This window comes from Neovison vison, chromosome 1 (assembly GCF_020171115.1).
Source record: "Neovison vison isolate M4711 chromosome 1, ASM_NN_V1, whole genome shotgun sequence".
Classification (NCBI taxonomy): Eukaryota; Metazoa; Chordata; class Mammalia; order Carnivora; family Mustelidae; genus Neogale; species Neogale vison.
Window position 1 is genome coordinate 30943544 of NC_058091.1, and position 14547 is coordinate 30958090.

Consider the following 14547-nt stretch of genomic DNA (forward strand, 5'->3'; position numbering starts at 1 on the left):
AGAAATGTCCTGTTACACGATTAAGAAGCTTATAACCACTACTCATATCACAAAGTGCAAAAGAAGAGCACAGTAAGTTTTATTAATTAATGATTAAACACACCCCCTTAAGGCTCATTTCCCCCATATTTTGACTGTATATCCTTTGATCCCTTCTATACATAACAATAATTTTATATTTTCTATAAAGAAGACAGATATTCTAGCCTTTTCTGTACCATTGTTATCATTGATAGATTATAAAAATTCCTTTCAGCCTCTAAATGATTTGTGACTGGTAATAATGTGTAAATTTTTAGAACTGTCAATTTGGGGAAACCCCTATCAAGGTTTTTTGATATATGAACTTTAAGATTTTAGGAAATACCAAATTTTCTAATGCATTGATTGATCTTAAATAGTCTTTGACTGAGACTCATTAACTTGTTTCTTGTTGATGTTCTTATTTCAGTGGTGAGTTACTTAGTAGTCTCCCTTATCTGTGGTTTCAGTTTCCATGGTTTCAATTACCCATGGCCAACTGCCATCAAGAAGCAGGTGAGGGGCGCCTAGGTGGCTCAGTCTGTTAGGCATCTGACTCTTGATTTTGGCTCAGGTCATGATCTCAGGAACATGAGATCATCTGCCTAGTCAGCCTCCATGCTGGGTGTGAAGCCTCCTTGGGATTCTCTCTCTCCCTCTGTCCCTCTCCCTTCTTAAAAAAATTTTAAAAAGAAGAAAAGAAAAGAAACAGGAAATTTTCCTATTGGTGTATGGTCAGAAGTTCTGTAGTAGCCTAACGCCATGTCACAATGCCTACCTCATTTATTTCACCTTATTTCATCCCCTAGGCATTTTATTATCTCAGTTCATTACAACAAGAAAGGTGAGTACAGTACAATAAGATATCTTGAGAGAGACAGCACATTTGCATAACTTTTATTACAGTTTATTGTTATAATTGTTCTATTTTATAATTAGTTATTATTATTATTGTTATTTTTGTTGTTAGTTTCTTTTTGTTTCCAATTTATAAATTCAACTTTATTATAGGAATGTATGTCTAGGAGAAAGCAGAGTATATACAGGGTTTCATGCCTTCTGCAGTGTCAGGTGTCCACTGGGTGGGGGAGGTCTTGGAACATATCTCCTGTGGGTAAGGAGAACTACTGTAGACAACTTTATGTTGTCTTTGCTGACATCAGCTTTTTGTGTCCGATTTGCCAGGTGATTAGTAACACCAAGACTATTTCAGACTGAGAGAAGGTCATGGGCAGATGTGGGGTCTAGTGAAGCCAAGGAGCCCAATTTGGGAGCTGCAGTGCACAGGTGGAGCGCTGCAGGAAATGACTATGAAGATATGTTGGAACCAGATGGGATGATTGTCAAATGCTGGCATCGCTGAGGAATATTTTGAGTTGTGACTCTTTTAAGTTAAGGGATGGAAAACTTCTTAATGGAAAATTAAGCACATGAAAAGTGATAAGCATTGTGTGGTAATTGGTATCAGAGTTGGATCAAATGTTTGATTTAAATCCTAGTTCTAATGCTTACTGGTCTATGAAACCTTCCTAGCAGTATTATAAGCAGTAATGACAGTGAGTTACATAGCTATATCTCACCAAGCCCAGACTAAAAGGATTTCTAGTTCAAACCTCTCTTAGCTGTTCCCTAAATATGCCCAAGACCTACCAACACCATTCCACATGAGACAAAGTGATGGAAGGGACATGAGAGGAAGAAGATGGCAATGTAACCAGTTTCGGTTAAAACTTCATATATTTGCAAATTTTTAAAAATAAGATTATTTATTTATTTGACAGATAGAGATCACAAGTAGGCAGAGAGGCAGGCAGAGAGAGAGGAGGAAGCAGGCTCCCCGCTGAGCAGAGAGCCCAATGCAGGTCTCGATCCCAAGACCCTGGGATCATGACCGAGCTGAAAGCAGAGGCTTTAACCCACTGAGGCACCCAGGCGCCCCTATATTTGCAAACTTTACAAAAGTGTATTGGGAAGGATGCATATCACTGAGGGCATCAGTTCCATTAGCTTCACAGTAAATCCAGCTCTGTGATCACTCCCTTTCAAAATTACAGACCTCTCCCCAGTACCCTACTTCTCTCAATTCCTTTGGTTCTTAAGTTTCTCCACAGCACTTATGATATTATATACTGTAAAATTTCAGTATTATCTATTTATTTGTCTACTGTTTGTCATTTAACTCAACTGACTAGTATGTAAACCTCCAGGGTGAGAGGGACTTCTTTGCTGCCAGGGTATTCCCAAGTGTGAGAAAAGTATGTGACATGTTGATCCTTATTGAGTGAATGAAAACAATCAATGGCTTGTCTGTTTTGTTGTGTTGTATTTTTTATTTCTAAGTCATATATGTTTTATTCTGTGAATGCAAACAAACTGGTCAAATGATTGTATCCATGTTACATTTTGGCTTTCAGAAAGCAAAATGGGAAAATTGCTTGCAGGGAAGATGATGGGGATAAAGGTTAGGAGAAAGCCAAGGAAAAGGAGAAAACTTAGTCATAATCAAAGAGTGAGGAAATGAAGTCTCATTAAAAATTAGGCCATCTAAAGTAGCCCATGAGTAAGCAAGGCTCCATTTCCAGCTTTCCAGGTCACTTAAAAGACTGTTTCTGATACATGTGTCCTTTGAACCTACAATAAATTTATTTATGTTGCACTTGACTATTTCAGACTTCTTGCTGCTGCTGGGTTCTCCTATCCAACATCTATCTGCAACTCTCCACCCCCACAGCCCTGGAGAGAGGCATAGCTTGATCTATGAGTCCCATAAAGTCTTAGCAAAGACTGAAATCCTGTGCTAATATGGATGTACTCTTGGAACAAGAAGCCCGACTCTCTTGATAGGCACTAATCATAACTTTGGTCTTCTACCATAAAGAATTATTAAATAAAAAGTTGAAAAGAACTTAAAATTTGCTTTTCTATAATACTTTGTCAAGTGAGGTAGAGTGGTCTGTCCCAACCAGAATGAGAACTTATCTGTTCTATTTCTTAGCCCATGTTCTTTTGCTATAATTCAGGGATAAAACTTGAGAAAGAAGAACTAAAAGAAAATGATCATGCATTTGTGTTTATTTCAGATTTTTACTTCCATGAAAATAAGGTGCAGGTGGGGTATGGAGGGGGACTCTGAACAGCAAGCTTACTTCTTTTGCAACAAGGGTGCTATTGGGGTGATTTGTGGATCTAGTGACGTGATGACTCCAAGAAATTTTCCAAGTAATTTTGATCTTTCTTCAAAGCTTATGATAAGAAAAATTCAGATATGCTTTTGTGGGAAGCAGTCTAATTTCCACAACTCATAATCTACTCTTCAAATGTTCCTCCTGAGATGTGGATTCTTATGTTCAGAGCATCAGGTGTAAAGGACCGCATATATATCACTAAGAGATAGAAAGGGGTAATGAGAAAATTGCATTTTCATAGAAAGCAGCCTGCATTCTGTATTTTGTGTGGGGGAGAATTCATTTGTGGTTTTTTGTTGGTTTGTTTGTTTGTTTATTTTTGAAGTGGTCAACTTTAAAAAAGGTGGGTCTAAAACTATGTTTTAAGTAACCCTGCCTTTCTCCCCAGTGCCAAAAACAGATGTATTGTTAAATAACCGATGGTTTATGAGCTATCCTCACACTTTCCTTATAGGCCTTCTACATTTACATTTTTTATATAATACGCCGTGTACTACAAAGGAAATAATTTGTGTAGAGTAGACCCAAGTTGTGCTGGCTGATTGGCTCACAGGGATTCTGCAATGAGTTTATCTGGGCCCCAATCTTTAAGAATCCACTCATTTTTCCCTCTATTTCAGTGTTTTCCTCTGATACTCTTTATTAAATCACTCTCATTCTTTGACCACTGTGATTTGTCATAGCAAATGTCCCCAACTCAACCCAGTCCAGTTATAACATTTTATCTGCGTGATTGGTTACTTAGGCCAAAGTTCTTCCCTGAGATTTTTTTTTTAAATCAGCAATTGAAGAAAGAGAGCTGCTCTCTTTGTCCACGGAGCTTTAAGAATGCAAACTTGGGAGCAGCCCTAAGCCTGCTTCCCACCCTGTGGAGAAGCAGGCCTGCAGAGGGAGAGGGAAGCCCAGATGATGCTAACCAGTTGCTGAGGAGTGGATGTCTTGAGCTCAGGGCTACCATTGTCTTTTCTTTCTGGTTATGTCAGTTGATTTCTTTTCTCTCTTCCTTTTCCCTGTTCCTCCTTTCCTTCCTTTCCTCCCTTCCTCTTCAGCCTAGGATTTATCAATTTCCAGCCTCAGCAACCCAAGTCCTGATGGATACGATAAATCAAGCCATTTCTTCCTACATGGTAGTCTAAAACTCAACACACATAAGCAGGCGTTTTATAACTCTAATATATATATTTTTCTGAATAGAATTTTGCCACATAAAATTTTTGCTGCTTTTTCAATGTAAGAGTATTTGAAGGTAAAATATATAATGGTGTTTCTACCATTGGTCAAATTTCCTCAGCGCAGATTAAGATTGTTAAATGGTCAGGAGGAGGAGGAAGGCGGAAAAGGAGTCCTCCGCAGCATCCATGCCCTGGTCCTCCTGGAGTCACCTGATCATAGTATGGACATTGTCCCAAATAGACTGGTAGGTTAAGGCTGGCTGTGGAACTCAGCTCTGGAGTGTGGCCAATTAAAGTTTGGTACTTCGAGTGGGGATGAGAAGGGAACTGTAATGTTCTGGCCCAGGGCTGATGAAAACCGGACTTCGTCGGGTTAGGGAGATAATTCTCTCCCTCTTCCTAGACTGCGGCTCTAGGAATCTGCGTGTAGATGCTCCTGCGGTTTTCTTGCTGCTCCTCTTCCTTCCTTTTCCTCTACAAGGTTGGGCTTGTAGGTGCTACGTTCTCTTTGGCCACTCCTGCCCAGGGAGGAGAATTTCACTCCTTTTAAAAGCTCTATGTGGGGCACCTGGGTGGCTCAGTGGGTTAAGCCGCTGCCTTCGTCTCAGGTCATGATCTCAGGGTCCTGGGATCGAGTCCCGCATCGGGCTCACCGCTCAGTGGGGAGCCTGCTTCCCTCTCTCTCTCTCTGCCTACTTGTGATCTTTCTCTGTCAAATAAATAAATAAAATCTTTAAAAAAAAAAAAAACTCTATGTTTTTTTTTAGGACCTTAAAAATAGCTTTCAGGTGGGAAGGTAACGTGGTGCAGCTGCTATGGAAAAGAGTAAAGAGCGTTTTCAAAAAAATTAAAAATAAAACTACCATGTGATCCAACAATCCCAGTTCTGGGTAGCTAATCAAAGGAAATGAAAACAGGGTATTAAAAAGATATCCGCACTTCCATATTCATTTTGGTATCATTCCCAATAGCTAAGAGGTGCAAGCAACCCAAATACATATTGATGGATGGATGAATAAGGAAAATGTGGTATATACATACAATGTAATACTGCTCAGCCTTAAGAAAAAAGAGGGAAACCCTGTTTATTGCTACAACCTGGATGAAACTTGAGGACAAATGCTAAGCAAAATAAGCCAGTCACAAAAAGAAATGTAAGGCATGATTTCACTTACAGGAGGTATCTCAAGCAGTCAGACTCATAGAAACAGAAAGTAGAATGGTCATTTCCAGGGGCCATGGAGAGGAGGGAAAGAGTAGTTGTTGTTTAATTGGTACAGAGTTTCAGTTTGGCAAAATGAAGAAGTTCTAGATATCTGTGGCCCAACAGTGTGCATATCATTAACATTTGTGTTGCACATTCAAAGTGGTTAAGACGGTAAATTTTAGGTTATGTGTTTTTTAATCACAGTTTTAAAAAGTAGATTCAGGACTACCATTCCTTACCTTAAGGAGGGATGGGGCTCGATTTATTACATTCAAGAGTATGGATTTATTACATTCCTTTCCTTTGTCCTGCATCCACTCTGTTTCTATCTTGTCCTCCACAGACGAACCACTCTTGGATCTTGGAATTTCCCTCTGCAGAATCAGAGGGAAGTAAGGAGGTAAGCCAACAGGGGGCATAAGGAGGGAGCGGGATGGTGTTGCTGCTCAAGGGTTTCTGAAGAGAGAAGGGAGAGAGAGAATCTAGGGTGGAAAGATCACATATGTTTGTATACATATATAATTTATAGTATCTTTGGGCATCTTTGAGAATTTCTATCTATCTATCAAGAGAATCCTTTTGGGACTTGCTTTTTCAATTCAATAATGTACTTTTGAGATATTTTCATCTTTTATACAAATCTTGCTCTATCATTTTAACTCCTCTATAGTATTCCTATATGACTACCATAATTTATATATCTATTTCCCTACTGGAGAACAGTTGGGTTGTTCACATCTGAAAGCAATCCAGACCCAAAGTGCATGTTCTTATAAGCTTACATAAGCACATGCCCATCCTACTACTTCCTTCATGCAGAGAGAATTTCTAATGGCCCTGACCCCCAGAATTCTTGGGGTAGACATTCCTATCCTATCCCTGTTGTCAAATTTGATGCACTTAGGCAACTTTCTGCCACAATGTCTGGCTTTTCCTTCTTCTTGCGGCTCTCCCCGAGTGCTCTCTCCATCATCAAGACCATGAAATGCTTTGATTCTTCCATCTTACAGAAATGTTGTACAAAGGGAATAAGATACCTGAGTTTGAGTCTGGATTGAAATTTAGCCCTTACACCTTTGAAATCTTGGTGACAAGTTTAGAAGTAGGACAAAACATTATTCAAAAGCTGCAATTTTCCCTCTTCCCAGAAGTGGGATGGAGAGTTGGCCACAGGCTGGAGTAGATAGATGGTCTTTGTCTGGGACAAGCTTTCGAATGACACACATAATTTGGCAAACTTAAAATAATAACTACAATTAAACAAGATGGTTGTGGTCAGTGGCTCCAAGGAACTCTAGATAAAAATATTCCATACCCTCTTAATGGTAAATAGAGTCACATGTTTGCAAATTCTGCTTCCTTGTGTCTTTTAAAAATTTTTTCTAAGCATTTTTGAGAATGTTCTATGCCTGAATAATGATATTACGACTTGTGGACATGGATTACTTTTTTTTTTTTTTTTTTTAACAGATACTATCTAGTTGGAGCTTAGACCAAAAAAAAAAAAAAAAGAAGCTAAAAGAGTTGTTGCCAGAAAGCACTTTGTGCAACACTGCCCACTAACAGGGCAACTTTGGGGCAGAGCTGTCAAAAGATAATATTTGAATAAATGAATTCTTCATTTATTACTGAATAAATGAAAGGAGGGTTTGTTGGGTTGCAGGACATTCTTTTCACTTCTTCATGGATTATGGGGTCCTATGAAGAGGAGATCCATTAACAGAAGCTGTAGTAAGGATTCCTTATGGCTTGTGAGCAAGAGAGCAGGGATCCCAGAGAAAGAGAAATAAGAGGACGAGGCAGCCCTCTGGTTGTGACAGGGGAGAACCTTTGGTTAGCACACACAATCACCTCTTTGGGGACTTCCAGGAATAATTGGGAGACATTTTCTAGGGGCACAGAAATCAATCAGGTGAAGAGACATTGTAATTTGAACATTGAACATTAATTCAACCTTAGTGATAGTCACAGACCGTTGACAAACCTGTGCTGGTAAGGAAGGGAAGCTGTATAGCTGTGTTCTTTTTTCTTCTGAAGAGCAGTGTTTTAAAGAGATGGCTAGGTTTCCTCCTATCCTTATGCACAGAAATCCTTTGGAAAGTGGTGAATTTTGCAGGGATGGTTTTAGGCTTGTAAAGGAGGCAATTATAGAATAGAAATGGGAAAAGATTTTGAGCTGGCAACCCCAAAGGAGTTGAGATATAAATGTACTTCATATATATTTTGGATTTAATTCCCTACCCTTTTGTCTAACCTGAATGTTAAGAGTTTGGAGAAGGGGGTAGGAAAGGTCAGATTCAAACCCCTTTACACTATCTGTGGTTGAGGTTTCACATAGATTTTTATAACATTTTAATCTAAATATATACTTTAAAAATATCTTTGAATAATTTTCTTTTTTGATAACCTAATTATTATTTGAACCGAGATGATGTATTTTATGTTTGACTGCATTGACAGATTTCTCAAATACATTTGGCACACATAGGTGATGAATATGTAGGATTTCTCTCCTTGAGATACCTCATTACTTGTCTGGATCACTTTGGACTTTAAAGTCCTAATTTTTAAAGGTATTGGTTTATTGTTGCTTTTAATTTCATTTTGAATTATCAAGCTCTCTGAGACCTTATTGAAGAAGGCTGTGTGAATTTATTATATGGTTCCTATTACTGGCCATACATTATCCATGCAGTATTAAGGGGAAAACCAGGAGAGATAAGTAAGGTTTTAAAGCAGGAGACTCATTTACAAGAACCAAACATTGGAGCTTTTTCTTTTTCCTCTTTTTTTTCCCCTCCAGTTTCATCATTTTTCTGCCTCTGCCTTGTTCCATTAGCTTGTTAACAGTATAGTTTCTATAGCAACACCTATTGGTTGTTGTAATAATGAAAGCCACAGCAAGATCTCCTGCAGAGAAATCCTTGATGCTGACAGGATCAACTCATATTTTCTTTGTCCAGTGTTTTCTATCTTCTCTTGGAATGACCCTTTTAGCAGAATATAAAAGATCTGTGCTAATTACCTGTAAAATAAACAGCTGAAGTCAGGCAGCCTTGCCAGCACATTTGATGTTAGCTTTATTCCAGCGATGGTGAGATGCTGCCCGAAGGAACAAGCCAATTTCTATTACTATAAATTTTACTAGCTAGCATGGTTAACATGAAATAAAATGAAGGTCAGTCCATGTCTTCCAATTTGAGTTAAAAGGTTTTATTTAGAGACAATTTTCCATGTACTCAGTTTTAGCACTTCATCAAAATAGCAAAAAAAAAAAAAAAAAAAAAAAAGTCTGATGTTATTTTGATGTACGATTTGAAATAATAGATTAAAAATAAAAACAAAACGTTGAATGTTAATTCTGATATGACAAGTTTGGATAACCATTTAGACAACCACTTTGACAAAAGCCCTCTTTTGTCTCTGTTTTTTGGAGCTATTTGGTTCAAATTTTTCTATCTAATTTTCCTTTCCTGAATTATTCAGATAACTGCACTGTTTATCCATTTTCTTTATGGGACATATTCATTCTTGTCAACTTAAAATGGGAGGAATTGAGAAGTAATGGGTTTTCTTTATTGTGAATTTACCCACTGTACATCATTAACCAAAAATAAAGTATTATGCTTAATGTTTAATCCCAGGTCCTTGATGAGTTGAGGATCTTTGGCCTTATTTTTTATCTATTTCAGCTTCCTTTTTGGGCCTTCCTGATTTCTAAGTGAAGACTTCTATTCATTATTGTTTGTTTGTTTGTTTTTAGAGAGAGAAAAGGGGAGTGAGTGCATGAGTTGGGGGAGGAACAGAAAGAGGAAATCTTGAAGCAGACTCCCCCCTGAGCCCGGAGCCCAAAACGGGCCTTGATCTCACCACCCATGACATCATAACCTGAGCTGAAACCAAGAGTCAGATACTTAACCAACTGAGCCACTCAGGTGCACTTTTATTATTGTTTTAATGACATCTTCCTTCTTATGAACAGCAATAAGAAAAATCAGCATTAAGTTGGGCTCTTTGAAAATCTACATTAATTCTTTTTTTGGGGGGGAGCCATCTATTTCATAAATTTGAGTAGTCTTTAAGGGTTTTAAAAAGTTGATTCATCTTTCAATCGTTTAAACATAAAATATTACTTAAATTCTTAATGCCCACACATCAAAAGCCCTATTAGATGCCCAAGATTTTCATTGCCATTATAGACATTAAATATGCAAAGTGTTTAATTAAATTGAGATCCAGAAATGGGTGATGAGGAAATGGCCGAAATTATTGTTTCCCTTTCCAATTTCTTTCATATTTTTGTATTTAAAGTTTTAATGTCCTGACAAACTGCCAAAGCTTTCCAAAACTGTCATCTCTTTAAAATACATACACACACACACACACACACACACGTCTACACAAAAAGATGAGTAATGTTGGGCTGTGAATGTTGGGCTTAAGGTAGAGTATTGTTTTCTTCTTAATGAATTTTTGTATTTTTTCCAAAATGTATTCATTGAGATTGTCTTATTTTTATAATTAAAAAATATAAGGAAAAACTTATTGGTAAAGATAATTATGGTAAATGCTTTCCTGCTAGGCTTCATAAATTCTGGCCAGCCTCTGGGTGTTATTTCATCCTGAAAATCTAGTAAATCTCATCTCCAGCAAAATGAGTAGTTATGTTAGAGATAATAAGGAGAAAGCGTTAAGGACTTTGCTACCTGAATCTCAATGAAAACTATCTTGAACACTACATATCCCTTATTTAAGATAGAAAGACACCCAGATTCAAAATCCCATTTGTGGCTTAGCACGTGTTAAAAAAGTGCTCCAAAACACACACTCTTCAGAAGAATATCAGAAGTAACTCTAGGCTCTATCTACCCTTCTAATTCATCAGGGCATCTCTAGAACACTTGTTTATTTACTTACTTAATCATAGTCTTTAAATGCAGATGTTTCTTAGGGCTTGGAATCCCTTCTGGCCTGGAGATCAGCTGATGTTGCCTCCAATTCCATAATCTTGAAATTAATCTGTGACCACAACCTGCGTATTTCCAATTTCCATAACTATTAAACCTTCTCTCCGTTTACACGAAGTCTCCAAGTATTTGATTCCTTCAACTTTACCCAACTTGTCACTAGCATCTCCCTTGGAAACCATTTTGTCTAAATGCCTCAGTTTAGACTCCAGGACTCTGCTCCTTTTCCTTTGACTTGCTCACCCACTCCCCGCCGACCATGGCGCAGTGTTAACCTAGGTCATTCTCAGTGTATTCTCTGCATGTCTCCTCACTTTTTCCTAGTTTGCCCATGTCTTCTCATCCTAAAAAAAAATCAAAGGCAACAATCAAAAAACCTCTCCTTTGTACTGTCATAGGGTTAACCATTACTCAATTGATCTCTTTCATTTTGGTGTCAGACTTTCTAATGAGTGATCCTAATCCTCTGCCTTTCATTTTGGTACCATTTATTTCATTCCCTAATTCCACATAGAAGCAAGTTTCTGCCTCCATTCATGTTTTAAAACTTGTCTCCCCCAAATTGCTAGTGAGCTCCTGGACAAACACAACGGCTCCCTTCGGTCCCCACTCTCCTGGGGCTTCTGTAGCATCCAGCAGTGCAGACACTCCGATGCCCATCTCCCTTGACTTTCGTAAAGCCATTGTTTTCTGTTTCTTGTTAGTTTGTTACTTCCTTGGATAACTCATTCGTTGGTTGTCTTCTCTTATTTTTTCCTTTCTTACCTGGGGCTTTATCTAAACCTCAGAACCAGGTTGCTGCCTTTGCCTCCTTTTCCTTTTTCCCTTGGAGAACATACTGCTTTTTGAAAAATATGACCCTTATGCTGATCACCTCTTTACATTCCAGCCCTTACCCTCTCCATGGCATTCCAGATGCCAATGTATTCCAGGTACAGAAATCAGGAAATAGCCCGATGTTCTCCCTAGGTTCTTAATGTGGTTATTTCATTCTCTGAAACATGACACATGTTGGTTCTGAGCAGGGCCTACATAGGGTGGGGTGAAGCACGGCTGGGGTGGCGGTCGGGGAGCTTTACCAAACTATGGACTGCAGATCCTCTCCCCAGTGGCTCACCAGGGGTAGAGTAAGCATGAGTGAACTGCCCTGGGTGCAAGCAGTAAGGGTGTGCATTTTCAGTATAGAATTTAAAAACAATAATAAAACTGACTTGAAATTGATCTGCTTTTTATTATCACCGAGTGCCAGCAATTCCGAACAATGTCAATAAGAAATTCCTCCTCCTTGAAAAATGTCTTTTGTTCCTCTACATTTTAAATAACTGCTATGATTACTGTTGAGTTTTAACTGTATATGCAACTTTCAAATTAGAACATTTTAAGTACTTATCCTTTAATGAGCATCCAATTCTATGTGAAAGTTAATTTGAAGCAATTCCCTTTTAATACAGTTGCTCCAACACATTGGGAGTCAGCTACTATATATGTTCCTTCCAAGAATTAGTTCAAGATTGTGTGAAACTTTCAAGCTCACTTCAGGAGCAGTTCTTGTCTCTGATCCCTGTGATACCTCATACTCCTGAATTTAAGCAGAAGGTTCAAAATGAGCAAGTGACTGTAAGACAGAACTTGAGTCATTTCCATTCTATCATACTGAGTGGCCCTTTGGAGTTTGTATTTTTGTTTAAAATTTAAAAGAGTATAGCAAAATATGAACTACAAAGTGTGATATTTTTGTTTGGTGAAAGTTTTATCTTGTACATGCAATATTTTACTGAATTTGAGTAATATATTTTAAATTAAAGTCTATTTTAAAAAATCATTTGTTTTGAAATTAAAGAGCAACTCAAAAACAATGATTACTGATTGTTACAAAATAGTTACTCAAAATAATTTTGTTTTATAGATGAGGTGGTCAGCAGATCACAATGAATGTATATTCCATAGTTTCCCTCTTTTTCTTTGTTATTTATCCAGTACTTCCATAGACATCAATGTTTGATTTTCCTTGATACTATATATCATATAACATTGATATCACACACTAAAAGACTTCCACACTCATAGATAAAATGACATCAGTACAAAAAGCTGATTGCCAAGTGGTGTCTTTATTTCCTCTTGTCCATGATTGAAATTTTCTGTTCTCAGCTCCTACTCTCTACTGTCTCACATGACTCCTTCCTTCTCATCCTTCACATCATAACTCAAATGTCACCATTTTATTTTATTTTAAGATTTATTTATTTGAGAAAGTGAGGACATGGGGGGGCACAAAGAGAGAGAGAGAGAGAGAGAGAGTGAGGGAAAGAGAATCTCAAGCAGACTCCACGCTGAGAGCAGAGTCTGAGGCAGGGCTTGATTTCACAGCTCATGAGATTCTGACCTGAGCCAAAACCAAGTGTCAGATGCTTAACCTACTCAGCCACCCAGGCACCATAAATGTCACTGTTTCATTTTTATTTCTTATTTATTTATATATTATTATGTTCAGTTAGGCAACATATAGTACATCATCAGTTAGTGATGATGAACACATTAGTGTTCAACAATTCATTTGCATGTAACACCCACTGCTCATCACAAAACACACCCTCCTTAATACCCATCACCTGGTTTCCCATCCTCACACCTCCCACCTGTCTGAAGCCCTCAGTTTATTTCCTGGAATTCATAGTCTCTCATGGTGTTCCTGGAATCCATAGTTTCTCATGGTGTTTCTCCCTCTCTGATTTCTTTCCCTTCCCCTTTGGTCCTCTGTGTTATTCCTTATGTTCCCTGTATGAGTGAAACCATATGGTAATTGTCTTTCTCTGCTTGACTTATTTCACTTAGCATAATCCCCTCCATTTCCATCCATGTTGAGTAAATGGTGGGTAGTCATCCTTTCTGATTGTTGAGTAATATTCTATTGTATGAATGGACCACATCTTCTTTATTCATTCATCTGTTGAAGGGCATTTCAGCTCTTCTACAGTTTGGCTATTCTGGACATTGTTGCTATAAACAATGTCGGGGGGGGGTACATGTGCCCCTTCTTTTCACTACATCTGTATCTTTGAGGTAAATACCTAGTAGTACAATTGCTGGGTCGTACAGTAGTTCTATTTTTAATGTCTTGATTAACTTCCATACTGTTTTCCAGAGTGGCTGTACCAGCATGCATTCCCACCAACAGTGTAAAAGGGTTTCCCTTTCTCCACATCCTCACCAACATTTGTTGTTTCCTGCCTTGTTAATTTTTGCCATTCTAACTGGTGTAAGGTGGTATCTCCTTGTGCTTTTGATTTGAATTTCCTTGATGGTTAGTGATGTTGAACATTGTTTCATGAAATGTCACTGTTTCAGACAAGACTTCTCTAACCGTATTTTTCATAGTTCCACACATCCCTAATATTTTCTACTAGAACAACCAATCTCTCTTGTGGCATTTATCACACTATCAGTGTTTTATTTACTATCAACCTTACTAGAATATTTGCTCTATGAAGACAGGGCCCATGTCTGCTTGGTCCAGTACTGTAATGTAGTACAGTGCCCATCCTCAATATGTATTTGTGAAGAAATAAATGAACACTTGAAAAGCATGCATTTTAGGTGTTAATCTCTCTTGGAAACATTTCTTAACAATGCCCACAGGAATTAAGGGTTCAGGTTTTCAGGTGAATTATGCTGAAAGAAGGATTCCTCTTGGAACTCATTCCTTCCTTCAATACTCTACTATAGCAATTTTTAAATAGTATGATTGTTGATTTTCATATTATTTTCCCCCAATAGATTGTAGGCTTGAGCCTTGTTCAACTGTGCATCTCTGATAGTCTTAACACAATGTCAAACTCCCAGTGGGTGCTCAATAGTCATTTGTTAATGAGTGAATGCATCAGGGTCTACAGTATCAAATTCAAACTCCCCAAGGGTTTCTCAGTTGGATTTAAAGAGAAGTTGGCATTTTGTATTGAATTGTTCTTTGGTGTCTAGAACCATCTGGATATTTA